Source organism: Prunus persica, chromosome G1, assembly GCF_000346465.2.
Source record: "Prunus persica cultivar Lovell chromosome G1, Prunus_persica_NCBIv2, whole genome shotgun sequence".
Taxonomy (NCBI): Eukaryota; Viridiplantae; Streptophyta; class Magnoliopsida; order Rosales; family Rosaceae; genus Prunus; species Prunus persica.
In genome coordinates this window covers 17,117,634-17,126,867 of record NC_034009.1, presented here as the reverse complement: position 1 = coordinate 17,126,867, position 9,234 = coordinate 17,117,634, and positions in this window count along the sequence as shown.

The following is a 9,234-nucleotide window of genomic DNA, read 5'->3' as shown; positions in this document are numbered from 1 at the left end:
TGTCCCTATTCATCCATAAACCCCTTCGTATGCCCATTCTTTCCAAATCAAGACAAGCTTTGATCGTGTCCTTTGTTTTGCCCTTGATATTTAGAATCGTGCCCACCAATGTGTCAAATACATTTTTCTCAACATGCGTCACGCCTAGATTGTGCCTCAATTTTAGTTTCGACCAATATGAGAGCTCAAAAAACATAGGCTTGGGCGTCCAGTTTATATGTGTAGAAGTTCTGGTCCGACTAACTGTTTTCCCGAACGGAGCAAAATTCAAATGGTTAAGTTGTTCTAAGATCTCATCACCGAACCATTCTCTAGGTCTGAGGCGACGCTTTGTGTTCCCGTCGAACTCTTTATCCTTTTCCACCCACTCGTGGTCTCATGGCAACCATCTCTGATTACTAAGGTAATAAACTTTTCCAGCGTGCCAACCAGAAGTTACATCTTTCTTGCATACAGGACATGCCATATAACCCTTTGTGCTCCACCCAGAAACCATTGCATATGCGGGAAAATCATTCACAATCCACAGAACTGCTGCCCGCAAAGTGAACATCTTCCCAGTTGATTTATCTTACGTGTGCACACCGTTTATCCATAAATCATTCAGCTCATCAACCAGCGGCCTTAAGTAAACATCAATTGACCTGCCAGAATCCTCAATTATCAAAACAGTCATCATCATGTATTCTTTTTTCATGCATTTCCAAGGCGGCAAATTATATGGGAATACAAAAATCGGCCACGTATTGTGGTGTTGGTTTAGAACCCCATACAGATTGAATCCGTCAGTGGCAAGTCCCAATCTAACATTTCGGGGATCAGCAGCAAACTCGGGAAACATTCAATTGAACTCTTTCCATGCCTCCCCATCTGCAGGATGCCGCATCACATCGTCGTCTATCCGTTTTTCCTTATGTCATCTCATATCTGTGGCAGTATGCGTCGACATATACAATCGCTGCAACCTAGATTTCGAGGGCAGATAACGCATGACTTTTTGTGGGATCTTAGTCGTTCTATTATGAGATGTCATTTTGAACCTCGACTCATTACATATAGGGCATGTATCCAATGTTTCATACTCTGTGTAGAATAACATGCAATTGTTTTTGCAAGCGTGAATTTTTTCATAATCCAATCCAAGACCATTCAACACCTTTTGCACGTGTTTATGGTCTTTCGGCAAATAATTGTCCGTTGGAGGCATTCTCTTGAAAACCCGCAAAAAAGTAATCAAAACATAGGTTCGACATACAATACTTTATTTTTCCGTGCATTAGCTCCACAATGACTGTGAGAACGGAAAAGCTCTCGCACCCCGTGTATAACTCTTGGTTGGCATTTTTTAACAGTTTTTCATATTGTTCGAACTCTGCACTGTCCATTGGTGTAGGCACGTCATCTTCCCCTTCCTGATTGATGTTGGTCGATGCAAATGGAAAAGCATCATGTATAATATCCATGACTTGTTCATTAGGATCCACACTAGTTCAACATTGTCCACTCTTGTGGCATTTGAAGACGAAACATGGTCTAATTGTTCCCCGTGAATGTTCCAAATGCTATATGTCTCAATCATTCTATTCTTTACTAAATGAAATCCAACATTTTCAATTGTCTCCCACAATGTGTTATTACACCTCCTACAAGGACAACAGATTCTAGTTGCTCCTGGGTTGTGTGTACGTGCAAACTCAATAAAATCCTCGATTCCATCTAAGTATTCGTTTGCGCATCTATTCGAGTTCTGTATCCACCTCCTGCTCATAATTCTTGGAACCACAAACAACACAACAATCACAACAACTTCATACGAAGTCATACTGTCACCTTATGCCTCCGGTAAGGGCCCTATCCCATTCGGGAATGCATAGTCATGTCACGTAATCTACGGCTACATGAGATTAGATTTCGACATGGATGAATTTCAGCAGCATCTCGATATAGTTATTGAGGTGTACCGTAGGTATAAATACTTTCGTACCACCCGAAGAACGTACAGAAATGATACCGAAATCTTCACAATCGAAACCTAATCCTGTAGACGTACATTACGTGACATGACTATGCATTCCCAAACTATCCAAATAAGGGACAATTCAAGAATTAATTGGACCGCAGTCATGCTTTACGCAGTCACGCATGAAATCCAACTAATCTCGAACGGGAAACTAAGTGTTTACTACAAATAAAAATAAAAGTACGAAGTTAATTTCAATTAACTTCATACATCACAACACATTACACTACGTCACGCACAATTTAACAACATAATATAAATATAATTTCACAAAAAAAAAATACAAACATAACAAACTAAGTTTAACATAATGTAATTAATTTAATATTTTAAAAATATAAAACGAATAAAATACCTTCTTAATCGTGCTCCACCTTTTGCTAATTACAAATATCCCTAACGAGAACGAAATTAATAGCGTTAGTATGAATTTACATTAGTACTTTTAAACTAACGACAAAAAATGCTTACCCAATGAACGTACTGAATTCCCAGCGGAGGCAGAGTTTTGTTTTTTTTTTTTTTTGCATTCTGCCTCTGCAATGACCAAAATAAAAATAAAAAATCGTCTCGCAAAACCACATTTTCGTCCCAAAAGTAGTCCATTTCGTCTCACAAAATAACTTTTTCATCGCGCAAGTATGTGTCGACAACCCACTTTTGCGCGATGAAAAATTGGTTTCGTCACACAAAATTTCGTCACGCAAAAGCAAATTTTCATTGCACATGAACATGCCGATATCACATTTTACCCGACGACATAAGTTTCCGTTGGCAAGTATTTGGCTCCAAATAAAAAATCCCACGTTTTTCTTGCACGACGATAAAGCTTGTCGTTGCTCTAAGTTGTCTTTTACAACAACATTTGCCGTCGCGCAAGTGTTTGCTGCCAAATAAAAAAACCCACTGTTTTCTGTCTAACTTTACGCGACGAAAAGGTCAACCCTCGCGCTAGGTTTTCTTTCGCTACGATATGTGTCGTCGCGCAAGTATTTGCCGCCAAAAAAAATAAACCCGCGTTTTTCTTCCTCACTTTGCGCGACGACCTTGTTTTTTGTCGCGCTAAGTATTCTTGCGCGACGAAACTTTTGGTCGCGCAAGTTTTCGATAGTTTGCACGACGAATATTTTTTTCCGTCGCTCAATTGTATCTTGCGCGACGAATTTTTCGTCGTCGCGCAAAATATCGTTGCGCAAATAGTAAAATGTAGTAGTCAATCCATATTGTTTTTAGGTCACTAAACACTTGAGTAGAATTATGAATCCTATTCAACTATATAATCCAGCTCTTCAAACGGGTATAATCATAAAAGAATGAATGTCCCAACATACTCATATGGTCAACAAGAGCATTATTACATAAAAAAAAGAAGCCTACAAGCCTGGGTCATCGATGGGGAATATGAGTAGGCTTAATCGGAGTGGCTCTGAAGTACCCTCAACCTTCATTATGGTGCTGATTGCTGAATATGGTGCCTCAGTTCAACTGATGAAAATTCCGTCAGAGAAATGAATGAAACTAATAAATAAATAATGAATGGCAATAACAACGGCGTTTAATTTACCCACAATCCAACAAGAAGATGACCTACCCTGTTTCACAGATGCCCAGTTGGCTTCTAAACAAAGACCTTTGTTTAATTTTTAGCCAATCCATTGTTCACATTTATATATTTTATAAATATATAAATATGAACAATTTTATATTAACTTTCCATTTGATCTGTACACTAGCGCCAACATATTCCTGGCTGGTCACGTGCAAAAATTTTATATTGAATGTCGTGACCACCACCTTGGCTGTCTCCATGTTTTATGCTGTCTGCACATCACGTCAGTCCTCGACCCTAGTGACAATCTTTGTGTGCTTCGTTATTTGGTGCTCTATTGATAATGGCGGTCTCTGTTTATTTAATTAGGGTCATTTATTATTATTATTATTATTATGTTGAATTTGGGACCTATTTCATAGTTGGAAAGAATACAACTAGACCTTAAGGGCATATTTACTAATCATGAATCAAAGTGATCTAGGGCTGACTTTCGGACCGATCAGATCGGAACAAAGGGATTTTAATTCTATTCCAAAAAATTTAGGAATGAAAATTATTTTTTAATTATTTTTCAAAATTTCAGAATTTTAATATCTATTCAAATTCCAAACTTATACATTTCGGAATTTCTTTAGAAAATTTCGAAAAATCATTGGAAGTTTTAAACATGTCTAAAGATTTGAACAGTTAAAGTTGGTTTAAAATTAAAAAATCATATGAAAAAGGTCAAAAGACTATTATATGATATAATTTATATGTGGTTATCCTTTATGAAATAGTTTGTCCATCTACATCTATTTTGGTCATTAAGTTATATCAAATTCAACCTGAAACGAGTCATTTTGTACAAGCTTAAACCCCTAATATCTTTTGGTATTCAGAAATGTTTGATTACTAAAATGCCCTTCAAGAAAGTATAGTTTTTTTCAAAACCTACTACTACAACTTTTCAAGTGGAAATAATTATTTCATTGATAATAAAAGTAAAGCCTAACTACCTTAATATTCTATAAAAATATTTTTTATACTTATGATATGTATAAAAAAATAAAAATTCATTATTAAACTATTACAAGAAGATGAGAGTGGGTGAGGTGGTCGGCTAGTCAAATATGAGAGGGTGGGGAAGGTGGTATGAAGATGAGAGAGTGGGTGAGGGTGGATCAGGTATTGCTACCCTATCATTAATAATTTATGATTTTTAAAATGTACAAATTCTACAATTTGAGGAATTTAAAACTTCAGCAATGGTGATGCTCAGAAGAACCTTATTGCCTATATCATATATGCGTGCGATCAAGCAGTAAAATTGAGGGAATTAACTAAAGCTGAACTTGGGAGGAGCATTAATATTAACCATCAACATAATATATAATATATTTTACTTATCAAATTAATATTACATATAACTTAAGTAAGATGGATGGAGGGGAGGCCTTAGCTAGCTACAGATCTCAGTGAGTCATCAGTTCACTGCTTCGTCTTCATCAGTACCGGAGGCCGAGTCGGTTTCTCCACCGGAATCGACTGGTTTCTCTTTCCCTTGGCCTTTATAGATGCGGGTGTTGCCAAAATCGAAAATTCCTACTCTTTCCGATTTTATCCCCGTAATATTATTCCCAACGATGTTGAAGTCATTGCCTCTTCCGCCGTTGTCTTTTTTCTTGGGTTGGAGAGTTTTGGTGCTCACGGATGGGGATTTCGAGCTGTTGCTGTTTTGTTGGTCGGTGCTTGCCTTCGAAGAATCCTCGGAACATTGTTTCTGATCACCAAGTGGAGGCTTCAGATATAGCCAGCCGGTAGACATTTTCACTGCCGGGGATCCTTTGTGCCAGAAAAAGTTACTATAGTTTCTAATTGTAAGGGAAGCCAAACAAAACTCTTTTTCTTTATATATATAGACAACGTGAGAAAATATGAATCATGTTATAAAACTAAAAATTGAGGAGAGAATTCAGAGAATTCAATAGGAATGCTCTTGTGATATTTTCATTAAGTCTTGCTCGGTACATATAAATGAGAATGAAGCCATATTTTATAGGCAAAGTCTTGGATCAATTAGGTAAAACGAAGACTCTAGAAAGGTGTATGAGATTCTCTTCCAACATGTGGGCTCCACTAATTAGCTTTACAACGCTCTCCTCGAAAGTCACAATGTATGGAATATGTCTCGTTACTATATTATACAATATCATTTAGGTTTACTCTTTCGTGTGTCATGTTTTTCGTATTGATTTTTCTATATAAGAATATGAGCAGTTGATACGTAATGGAGACTGAGGCTTTTGCTGTTGGACACATCGAAATCGCATGTGGAATCCATACGCGTAGGCGGCTGTTATGACTTCATTGTTGAATATGACGTCTAGGAACTCAGAGCTCACACGTAACTCTCCTCCTCTGTTCTCACAACTCATCTTTTACACTTTCTTTGTGTTTACATGTTCAGGCTTTGCAATTTCTTAGGTTGGTCTGCATTGCACTGTGTTATAAAAAATATAGTTTTCATTTTCAGTAAAGCCAAATACAAAAACATTTATATTATAAATAATTTATAAACAAATTGGAAAGCTTTTAAGGTACAATGAAATTGAAGAAAACAAAATAATAATTAAATAAAATTAAAATAAATAATAAGTAAGAAGGTGAGTTTGGTACGGTGAAGCACGTCAAAGACATTGTCCTAAAGTCTTTGTAGCCTCCCAACGTACAGGTACTGACGGTCTATAAGATTTCAAGATACGACCCCTTGTACACAAACTTAAGATTATGGCTGGCAATGGGTCGTGTCGTGTCGGGTTCATGTCGTGTCGGGATAATAAACGTGTCAAGAATGCTCAACCCAAACCCAACCCATTTAATAAACGTGTCGTGTCGGGTTCGGGTCGTCTTTTATCATGTGGGTTTCGAGTCGTGTAACGGGTTCATAAATAATAACATGCATGTTACAAAACTCACAACCGAAAAAATTTAAATTAAAAAAAAACAGAGAGAGTAGAGAAAATATAAGGAAAAGAAAGAAAAAAAAAGATAGAGAGAGGAAAGAAGAGAGAAGGAAAAGAAAGAAAAAAAAATAGAGAGAGAGAGAGAGAGAGAGAGAGAGAGAGAGAGAGAGAGAGGAGAGAAGATTGAAGGAAAGAAAGAAAGAAAAAAGAGAGGAGAGAAAACTAAAGAGAAGGAAAAGAAAGGAAAAAAAAAGGAGAGAAGAGGAAAGGAAAAGAGAGAAAGAGAGAGAGAGAGAGAGAGAGAGAGAGAGGAGGAAGAAGAAAGAAGGAAAAGAGAGAAAGAAGAAAAAAAAAAAAAAAAAAGAGGAGAAGAGAGATGGTAAAGAAAGGAAAACACAAAAGAAAAAGAAACATTATAAATATCAAAAGGCATATCATAAAATCATAAAGTTGTTTGTAGCATGGTGGATAAGATATTTGAGAGAAATAAGGATGGTAGGGGTTCGAAACCTCTTGTATGTATGTTGAAGTCTCCATTTGTCTTTATTTTTTAGCGGGTTAGCGGGTTGTACAAGGGTTGACACGACCCGTTTAATAAACGGGTTAGATAGGTATTATAGCGGATTAGCAGGTTGACCCAAAACCCACCCGTTTATTAAACGGGTCAGAATGGGTTGACCCGAAATTGACATGTTTTTTTATCGTGCGGGTTGAACCCGCTAATTTCTCGTGCAGGTTTCAAGTCGTGCATCGGGTCGTGTCCGAAATTGCCACCCCTACTCAAGATCCACTATGAGCGCGTTCATAGATGGATGTAGGTATCCAAGTCACAAAATCATTGCCAAAATGATTATATAAAGTAGAGAATATATATATATATATATAAGTAGAAAATGAGAGAACAAGTTTGTGGTGGTGCTTGTGGTATGTGATATTCTGATAGTGTATTGTAGTTGTTTCAAATGTGAAGGACGAGTGGTCTTTTATAGGCATCCAAGAACATGTCACCTTCATCAACCAGAAAATTAAGGCATTCAATATAAATAAAAACTGAATATTAAATATTTATAATCCCCACAATAAAAAAATAAAACAGCCAAAATAATTAAATCAATCAAAACGGTTAAATTTTTAAACCTTTTTTAAAATTCCAACAACCCCCCATCAAGGTTTTCAAAATTTTACCATGAAGAAAAAAAAAACAATGAAAATATATATGTATATGGGCAATATAATACTATATAATAGGTGTAGGTGCCTTCCGGACTTGAACTTTCACTTAGTGATGATAGTCCCCATTTGAGGAACCTGAGTGTACAAAGTATTGAACTCGGTACCTTTGACCAAACTTTAACATATCCCACACATAGTATTGGTTGAGACTTGGATGCGGGGTAGCGCTATTCATGGTCATGTGCTAATCTTGATTCTCACGAGAGTTACTAGAGAATAGCCTAATTCTCAAAGTCGGGCCTCATGACGTCTCTCACTTAGGTGAGTTCTCCAAGAGTATATGTGACCTGCACCCTGGGAGAGTTTGCCCTCCTCGTAACTCATTAAGGGATAAATCCTTTCTCGACGTCACATAAAATAGCACTTTTGCCTTAGGGATGAGCAGAAGAATATCTTCAGGATATCTCCATAGTTTTATGACTGCTATATGAGTCACGCGGTATGGATTGTTTCTACCACATTGAACTTTTTTCATGGGATTGCCAATCACAGAAGTTGGGTTACCTCCCTAGGTGACTCCCTTATGGGATTAAGCACATCCCCCTCGACATTGTGCATTAATAGCCTCCTCCACGAGGCATGCATATCTATCCTTCACAAGGCATATATAATGTAGGTCATGTCTTTGTTCTCCATTGTAGCACGCTCTAGACCTGCATGTTATTAGAAATATTTCTTACACAATCTTACACACAAATGATTAGTGGATTTCACCTCAGTGTAATTGGAAAGTACATACGCATTGGTATACATTAAAGTATAATGGAAATTCCACTGTATATAAATTCATATAATCCGAATACCTCTCAAGTATTGGTACTCAAATATGACCCTGCAATAGTCTTTGAAATTTTGAGTGTACCTGATGAAGCTATGAACAAACTATGCAATGCTTAATTCATTAAATAAATTTATTATAAATACTAAGTATTTCAGGATACTCTTACTCCCTTTTTGTGCACTTCAAATGGCTGAAATCATGACATCAAAGCCGGCCAATTAATTACAAAATCAATTTAAAGTTACATATTTGGTAGGTCTGTTTTCTACGCAAACCAAAGTCAATATCCTTAAATTGGTTTTCAAATTTTTTGAAAATAAATTTTAGAATCTTAATAATGTAAATAGTATTCAAAAGCTAATTAATTACCATTGAAATAAAAACAAATTGAAGTGAGCTACGTTTTTTTAAGTTATTGTTTGTTTTAAATAGTTTGTATTGTTTCATTACCAACTACTTAATTATTACTCATTAATCAATTTACGTGGAAACATCCAATGCTAAACAGTTAAAGTGTTTTAAAACCGAAATGTTGAAGTGTTTCAAAATCGTTGGTCTAATTTGTTTTAATTGAAATTTCAAAGCAAGTCACTACTAGAAATTTGGGCAATAAGGACCCTTTTTTCAGAGATTGATAGACAAACGGTCCCTAAAAACTGCTTTTTGGCATAGATTTTTATTAAGGAAAATGCTAGGGAGACCA